Here is a 9010-nt window from a genome sequence, read left to right as displayed (position 1 = left end):
TGAGTTATTACTAATATTAAAATATGGTTTTGTAGCACTAAAGGGAAAAGAAGAATGTCAATTGACCAAGAAAGAGCAAGCATACTTCGTAGCAAATGGACGAGTCAAATTTCATCTACTGAGTGTGCTACCTCCGCAAGAAGTCAACATAATCGGTGCCTATGAATCAACAAAGGAACTTTGGGAGAAATTCCTGGAGCTACACGAAGGTATGCCAGAAGCCAAACTCGCGAGACAGGACTTGCTCCGAAACCATATCTACAACCTCCGATAGGAAGAAGGAGAAACCATCACCGACTTCCACTCAAAAATCAAGGAGTTCATCACCAGACTCACGAATCTCGGAGAAAAGGTATCCAACCAAGATTTACTAAAGTACGCATTTAACGCATTTCCTAGGACTCTTGAATGGTCAACTCTAGTAGATGCTTACTTCATCTCTAGGGACTTAGAGGTAAGTAGTTTAGAAGAACTTTTTTCAACTTTTGAAATTCATGAGTCAAGATATACAGATCTAAGAACGAAAACAACGCAGAACATTGCCCTTAAGGTAAAAACTGACAAACAAGAGTCTGAAACATCCCTTGACGATGACAAAAATGACGTTCATGGTAAGGAAATTTAAAAAATTATTTAAAACTAATAAGTTTAATCAAGTGTAGGGCAAAAGAAGGAAACGAAAAGTAAGATGTTACTACTGTAATGAAGAAGGGCACGTGAAAGACAACTTCCCAAAACTACAGAGCAAGGACAAAAGACCAGCCTAGAAAAGGCACAAGAACCTAGAAGCGACATGGGATAAAACATCATTAGAATCAGAAATTGAAGCCAATGTTGGACTTACGCTGATGGAAAGTCACGAAGAAGAAGATGAAGCAAGCTCTTCTGCAATGAGTATTCAGAGTATCGATGAAGGGAGAGTAACGTCAAAAGAGAGCAACTCTACAAGGGGAGTCTCAGATATTGAGATCGACAAGGTAAGTCAGGTACGATCTCTATCACCTATAAGTTATTCAAATTTATAAAAATCCTATCTAAAACTTCTTGTAAATTAGAAATTGAGAATAAAAAATTATTAAAAGAAAATAATGATTTAAAAGGAACCCTAGCAACATCTTGTTGATTGAAAGATTTCGACAAACTAAAGATAGAAAATGAAAATTTTAAAAAATAAATACAAAACTTGAAAAATTTTGCATGTACAAATGTTACTCTAACAAATTTTAGAAATTTTCAAGGAATCAATTGGCACCTTAGATATCAGAAGGGCAAAATTAGAAAATTGTCACATAAATATTTTCCCAGAAAATTTTTGATCAATCCGTCAGGTAGGAACCTATATTGAGCTCCAAATCATGCTTAAATTAAATTTCTATGCTTGTCATACTTTTAATTAATTTAATCTATTGTTTTCTTAGAATTATCAAATAAATTATTTCACATCATTTTTTTGTTAGAAATTAATTAGAATTTAATTTTTTTTGGAGAAAGAGAATTTCATCACTTATCTATATGAAAATATTTCAAATTTTTATGACCGTTAAATTATATTTTATGAATTTTTTAATAAAATTTATATATTTTTATTTAAAAATAATTCTCAAAGTTTTTTTACAAACTTTATTTTTCTGTGAACTCTTATCATGTTATCGATCAAAGAAATTTTTTTTTTTTTTTTTGCCCGTTATAGTATTTTTCTATGATTTTTTTTTACAAAAATTATATTTTAAATATTAAAAATTCTATTTTCTTTCAATTTTTGGAAAATATTTTTTTAATAAAAATACTTGCTCTATTACATCTTCAAAAAAAAAATTTACGATTTAGGCCCCGGGGTAGTTTTGATGGATCACAATCAATTAAGTTAGTGTTAGGTCATGTTATTTTTTGATACCTTGTGTCTAAATGTGTAGAAATTTAGGAGCACAAGAACTCGAGCGAAAGACGCAGCTAGCGAGAAGGATGACACAGGAGAGAGCCGACGGGCTTGGTGCCTCCAAAGGACGAGGCGCTGCGGAAGAGTACGCTAGCAGACGAGAAGGAAACACACGACGATTCCGAGGGACGAGATGTTAGTGAGAGCCCTAGAGCCAATCATGTGATGGTTACTTTTTGGACTCTTTGTATCATATTCTTGTACATATATTTCTGATATATAAATAAAGGCATTGTGATTATTATACTTGTGTGTATTTGTGCTATATAAATAAGTATAATAATGTCCTAGGGTAGTAGGTTCATATCTATATCAATCGATTAGTTAAATCGATAGTGAGATGATATAGAGAACACTACACTTAATTATTCCTAGTCAAGTATTAACATAGAAGGACAATGTTAATGCATTGAGACTAGCATGTAGGTCAACATGATGACTTGATCTCACAAGTCATGGATATGAGATATCAAGTTGACACATGGGTATACATTGGAGAATGTATACTGAATGACCCGCCATGAGAAAGTATCATGGATCGTTATATGAGTGTCATATACTTTCTCAAGTGACTATTAGTATGACTTTAGTCCTTAGACCTGAAGTCACCATGGTTCCCTACATAAGGAGTTATGTACTTTGGTTTCGTCAAACGTCACCCGTAACTGGGTGGACTATTAAAGCGATTCTTGGGTATGTAACAAATTATGCGGAGGGATGTGAGTGATGTAGATGGGATCTATCCTCCTATATTACAGGAGTGATATCATAGTCTTGATAGAGTGAGATCACTAAGTGCATGGCCATGCCCAAATAAGGCAATATGTGATATTGTGCTTATTTGATTATAGTGAGTCTACTTGGAGTTCAAGACACTTAGATTGATTGGAGGATGACACGGTCTATGCCTCATATAAGATCAATCTAGATATCAAGGATAGAAGGACAATGTCACATATTGTGAGAGTCACAATTATTAGTCATATTGGTGATGTTGGATCTCAACATTCTTGTAACTTGGGTAGCAATGATGTGTTGCTAGATACCTCTCATTGCTTATGTCCCTAATTGGATTTAGGGACATTGCCAACGTTGACAAGAACCTATAGGGTCACACACATAGAGCAATAGATGGAGACTAGTTCATATGATGAACCAAGAGGAAAGATGAAGTCAAGTTTGACTTGGCTAAATATGGAAAGTCTATAAAAGGCAAGTTTGACTTGACCTAAATCCACAAGTTTGACTTGACTATGAGTTAGACTCAAGTATGATCCAAATGTTGGATAAATCAATTAAGGGAGTTAATTTGGTCATGTTTGACTTTGGCCAAATTAGGAAGGTTGAAAGTCAATATTGACTTGACTTGGATGCCACCACATTTGATGAGGTGGCATGGGAGAACCAATGGGGATGCTACACATCACCATGCCACCTCATGCTTGCCACCTCATGGGAGGTTACCCATGAGTGGCCGGCCACATTAAGGGGGCAATTAAGAGCATTAATTGCCCACTTAATGACATTTATGTGGCCGGCCACATGATATGGTGGATTGATTGAATTTTTGAATTCAATTTTTTTTTATTCTTCTTCTTCCTTGGTGCTCTCGGCAACTTCTCCCTCTCTTCCTCCTCTTCTTGGCCGAAAACCACATAGGTGCTAGCACACCTTGTTTCGGTCATCTTCTCCACCTAATTGCTTGTGTGGACACATATAGAGGGGCTCTACTTTGTGCCCTCTAGATCCAACTTCAACCTTAGTCGAGCGGGATAAGCGAAGGGCACGCATCAAAGGTAGTTTTTCTTTAAACTATAGATCTAGGAGTAGATCTAACATATTCGGGTATTAAGCATGATATAAATACGTGAAATTTTTCGAATCGGATTTTTCTTTGCACGAGATCCTTGGCTAGGGTGTTTCGGGGTTTCCGCGACGTGAAAAGCGGTTTTCGTGGCCCGAAAAATTCTAACAGTGGTATCAGAGCCATCGTGCGAAGCACGTATTTATTTTTTTTTCCTGTATTAGATACAAAATTTAGATGCTTTTAAGTTTCTGTGATTTTTCTAAATTTTAGGAATTTTTGGGTATTTTTCTCGTAGAGGCGAAAGAACGAGTGCGAAGCACTTGTACACTTTTGTCACCGAGAAAAATTTCTCCGAAACGGCAAGTTTCACCCAAATAGATTTTGGGACAGCGAAAAAGGGCGCTGTATAATCGCAAGAGGACACTCGCGAAGGTTATTTCGCGAATAGGGGCGCTGCCCCTAACCCCGCAAGGGGCCTTGTGCCGCGATTACGCCCGAAACCCGCTTAGCGGGACCGCCGTGGAGAAGGGACTCAAAAATTCAGAAAAATCAGTAGAAAAATTTTAAATAAAAAAAAAATACACAATTCTGAATTATGTACAGTATGTGTTGGTCATGGCCCAAGTCCCAGAATTTTTATGAAAAATTATGCGTGTAATTCATAATACGGCCTGCGTGCCGTCATGTGTTGTGTGTGCTGTATTGTGGATGCGACCTGCGTGTTGCCTTTTTCCATTATTTTATTTCTGTAAAAATTAGTTTTAAGACTCGAATGTAACTCGAGTATAAATTTTGTAATGTACAAAATTTGAAGATGACGAAATTCCGGAGAAGACGGACTCGCGGGAGCATGCCGGCAACACATGGGGATCGGAAGGAGGAGCTTGGAGAAGCTGCCACCTAGACCCTAGGATGACCATTGGATCTTCTCTTTGGCTAGAGAGGATCCTAGTAGGGCCATGACCAATCACATAATTTAAATGTATATATTTTATTTTTGCTTATGTGTATGTGATGCATGTTTGTGTAGAATAGAATATGCATGAGTGTATGTGATGCACATGTGATGTGGGAACCACATCTTGATGTGCACAATACACATTTAGGATTTAAATTAGATTTAATTTACGCCTAAATATGATGCACATCGTCGATTAGATTAGATCTAAATCGAAATCAACTCGTAAACGCCTACCGGGCCATGATACCCATCACTACCTCGATCATATGCGATTGTCGTATCTGCCAAAGCAGAGCAACGCATTTAATCTTGGTAGGATGCGGAGGACAACCTTGGTCCCGCCTATCACGCTCGGGTTAGATTGAGCTCAATTAGATTGAGTAGCTAGCAAAGCTCAATTGGATCGAGTGAAGCTATAGGCGTATTCCAATAGTTGGAAAGGTAGGACAAGATCACGTTTATAAATAATCTTGGGCGATTTAGCCAAAGCTAACTCAAGATTATTTGTAAAAGTTAAATCTTGATCCTATAAACAAGAGTTGCATGGAGATGTAATTGGTAATTAGCTACCTACCGATCATACTAGGTCTTGGGCGATTCAGCCAAAGCTGACTCAAGATGTAGTATGATGTGGATCTTGTCCCACAAAATTCAGTGGGAGCATCATTTAATTAAAGGCCTAATTAGATGATAGAATATGATATTGATTTTCTGCATGTTTAATATGTTGTAGATTGCCATGTCACCAAACGCGAACACTCTCTCCCTACGATCTGTCCTTGAGAAGGACAAGCTCACAGGAGCTAACTTCCTGGACTGGTACAGGAACCTGAGGATAGTCCTCATGCAGGAACGTAAGCTGTACGTTCTGGAGCAAGCAGTTCCTGAAGCACCACCAGCCTCTGCCGCTCGTAGCATTAAGGATGCTCATCAGAAGCATCAAGACGATGCGTTAGACGTGTCGTGCCTAATGCTATGCTGCATGTCCTCTGAGCTTCAGAAGCAACACGAGAACATGAATGCCTTTGATATGATTGGCCATCTTAAGCAATTATATCAAGGGCAAGCCAGGCATGAGAGGTTTGAAGTGACTCAGGCCCTCTTTTCATGTAAGATGAAAGAGGGAACCCCTGTAGGAACTCACGTACTCAAGATGATTGGGTACGTCGAGAACCTAGAGAGGTTGGGGTTCCCATTGGGCCAAGAGCTGGCCACTGACTTGATCCTGCAATCGTTGCCGGCAAGTTACCGTCAATTCGTCATGAACTATAACATGAACGAATTAGACAAACCACTGCCCGAGATGCTCAACATGTTGAGAACTGCTGAGCCCAATCTCACCACTACCAAGACCAGTACCGTCCTGATGGTACAAAAGGGCAAGGGTAAGGGCAAGTGGAAGCCCAAGGGTAAGGGTAAGACCCAGACCAAGGGCAAAGCCAGCTCTTCAGCACTCAAACCCAAGGGCGGGGTGCAAAAGGATGCTACCTGCTTCCACTGTGGTCAGACAGGGCACTGGAAGAGGAACTGCAAGATCTACCTGGAGGATCTTAAGAAGAAAAGAAGCGAGGCTTCTACTTCAGGTATAAATGTTATAGAAGTCAACCTTTCTATTTCTACATCATGGATATTAGATACTGGATGTGCATCTCACATTTGTACTAATGTGCAGGCGCTGAGAAGTAGCAGGGCATTGGCAAAGGGCGAGGTGGACCTACGAGTAGGCAATGGAGCAAGGGTTGCTGCTGTTGCTGTAGGAACATATTTTCTATCTCTGCCCGCTGGGCTTGTATTGGAACTAGATAATTGTTGTTATGTCCCTGCACTAACAAAGAATATTATTTCAGTTTCCTGTTTAGATAATAAAGGTTTTTCATTCATAATAAAGGACAAATGTTGTTCTGTTTATTTGAAAGATATGTTCTATTGTAGTGCACATCTGATGAATGGCCTCTATATTCTAGATTTAGAGAGCCCTATCTATAACGTGAGTACCAAGAGGTTGAGATCAAATGAGTTGAACCCAACCTATCTCTGGCATTGCCGCCTAGGCCACATAAACGAGAGTCGCTTGTCCCAGCTCCATAAGGATGGTTTGCTGGACTCATTTGATTTTGAATCATATGAGACATGTGAGTCATGCCTTCTAGGCAAGATGACCAAGACTCCCTTTAGTGGACATAGCGAGAGAGCGACAGACTTGCTAGGACTCATACATAGTGATGTATGTGGCCTTTCAATATCGCTGCTCGAGGTGGTTATAGGTACTTTATCACATTTACTGACGACTTCAGTAGATATGGTTATGTGTACTTGATGACACATAAGTCTGAATCCTTTGAAAAGTTCAAGGAATTCAGAAATGAAGTACAAAACCAGCTCGGCAAAAGTATTAAGATACTTCGATCAGATCGAGGTGGTGAATACCTTAGCCATGAGTTTCGTGACTATCTAGCTGAGTGTGGAATTCTATCCCAACTCACTCCTTCTGGAACACCACAGTGGAATGGTGTATCCGAAAGGAGGAATCGTACCCTATTAGATATGGTACGATCTATGATGAGTCACACAGATCTTCCTATATCTCTTTGGGGCTATGCTCTGGACACAGCAGCCTTCATACTCAACCGTGTTCCATCCAAGACTATGATAAAGACACCATATAGGATATGGACTGGGAGAGATGCCCAGGTGTTTTTTATGAGTATTTGAGGTTGTGAGGCTTACGTTTGATGTCAAGTCTTGGATAAACTGAGACCCAAATCCGATAAGTGCTATTTTATAGGATATCCCAAGGAAATGAAGGGATATTACTTCTACATTCCCAGTCAACACAAAGTAGTTGTGGCTAAGACTGGGGTATTTCTAGAAAGGGACTTTGTTTCTAGAAAAACTAGTGGGAGTACGTTCAATCTTGAAGAAATTCAAGACATGGACCATAGCACTGAAGCCTTGATGGAAGTTGAACTGGAATCACAAAGTGTTGTGGATAATGAGATTGTTCCACAAGAAGTTGAGGAACAACAACCAGTTCAAGTAGGCATACCTCTTCGCAGGTCTGATAGGGTACGTCGTCAGCCTGAGAGATACTCATTTCTCTTGTCTGACCATGATGACGCTTGCTCATTGAGAATGAGCCTACCTCCTATCAAGAAGCTGTGATGAGACCAGATTCTGAGAAATGGCTAGAGTCCATGAGATCCGAAATGGAATCCATGTACACCAACCAAGTATGGACTTTGGTTGATCCACCTGAAGAGATAAAACCCATTGGGTGTGAGTGGGTCTTTAAGAGAAAGACTGACATGGATGGATTGATATATAAGGGTCGTCTAGTAGCTAAAGGTTTTAAACAAATTCATGGTATTGACTATGATGAAACCTTCTCTCTAGTAGCGATGTTTAAGTCCATTCGGATCATGCTTGCTATTGCAGCATACCACGATTATGAGATCTAACAGATGGATGTCAAAACTGCGTTTCTGAATGGAAACTTGCTCGAGGATATGTACATGACACAACATGAGGGTTTTGTAAATCCACAGCATACTGGTAGAGTATGCAAGCTGTATAAGTCTATTTATGGACTAAAGCAAGCTTCTCGGAGCTGGAATCTTCGATTCGATGATGTAATCAAACAGTTTGGTTTCATCAAGAATGAAGATGAACCCTGTGTCTACAAGAAGGTTGTAAGGAACATAGTTGTCTTCCTTGTGTTGTATGTGGATGACATACTACTCATTGGGAACGACATCCCTTTGCTACAGTCTGTGAAGACTTGGCTAGGGAATTGTTTCTCAATGAAGGACTTAGGTGAAGCAGCCTGCATTCTAGGCATTAAGATCTATAGAGATAGATCTAAGAGATTGCTTGGCCTAAGTCGAATACATACATTGACACGGTATTACTTCGGTTTGCCATGCAGAATTCCAAGAAGGAAAATCTGCCGATGTCACATGGTGTGAGTCTTCGAAGACTCAAAGTCCCTCTTCTAGAGAGGAGAGGGACCGCATGGATAAGATCCCCTATGCCTCGGCCATAGGATCTATCATGTACGCCATGTTATGTACTCGTCCTGATGTCTCGTATGCTTTGAGCATGACGAGCAGATACCAGTCAGATCCAGGTGAGCATCACTGGATTGCGGTCAAGAATATCCTTAAGTACTTGAGAAGGACTAAGGATTATTTCTTGATATTTGGAGGTGATGAGCATCTAGTTGTAAAGGGTTACACTGATGCTAGCTTCCAAACTGACCAGGATGATTACAGATCGCAGTCAGGGTTCGTGTTCTGCTTGAATGGTG

Source organism: Zingiber officinale, chromosome 3A (genome assembly GCF_018446385.1).
Source record: "Zingiber officinale cultivar Zhangliang chromosome 3A, Zo_v1.1, whole genome shotgun sequence".
Classification (NCBI taxonomy): Eukaryota; Viridiplantae; Streptophyta; class Magnoliopsida; order Zingiberales; family Zingiberaceae; genus Zingiber; species Zingiber officinale.
Note: the sequence above shows the minus strand (reverse complement) of the source record.